Raw genomic sequence first — 551 nt, 5'->3', positions numbered from 1 at the left:
TAGGTAACAAAATAAGGTAAAAATCAACACAGGAAAAAGATAGATAGATAGATAGATAGATAGATAGATAGATAGATAGATAGATATAGATATGGTTGTATGTGAATTGTATATAGACATTATATTTTACTAAAATTTATGTCATATAATGTCATTTTCAGGAAGCTAAATGCAGGACAAAGCAAATTATATATGTATGTTGCGAACATTTTGACAGTCCTAATAGTTGGGTCAATTTATACATTCAAAGCACATGTTATTGTGAAGACTACTATAGACTTGTTTTAAAAGTTTATGTTTTGAAAATATTTTAAATTTCATGATATTTGAGGGATAAAAATTTTTAGAAACTGGGCCAAGTAGATAGTTCAGGTGTCTAAGCATCTGCTTAGACAAGTGTAAACACCTGGGCTTGATCTCCAGTACCACGTACTCTGCCGGCCCAGCCCTAGGCATGCCAATCAGGCCACTAAGAGCAGATGTGGTGGTGCACTCCTGGAAACCCTGTTCTAGGAAAGTTGAAACAGGAGGATCACTAGAAGTCTGAGCTG

This window comes from Octodon degus, unplaced genomic scaffold (genome assembly GCF_000260255.1).
Source record: "Octodon degus isolate 3935 unplaced genomic scaffold, OctDeg1.0 scaffold00150, whole genome shotgun sequence".
Lineage (NCBI taxonomy): Eukaryota > Metazoa > Chordata > Mammalia > Rodentia > Octodontidae > Octodon > Octodon degus.
This window is presented reverse-complemented; position numbering follows the sequence as displayed.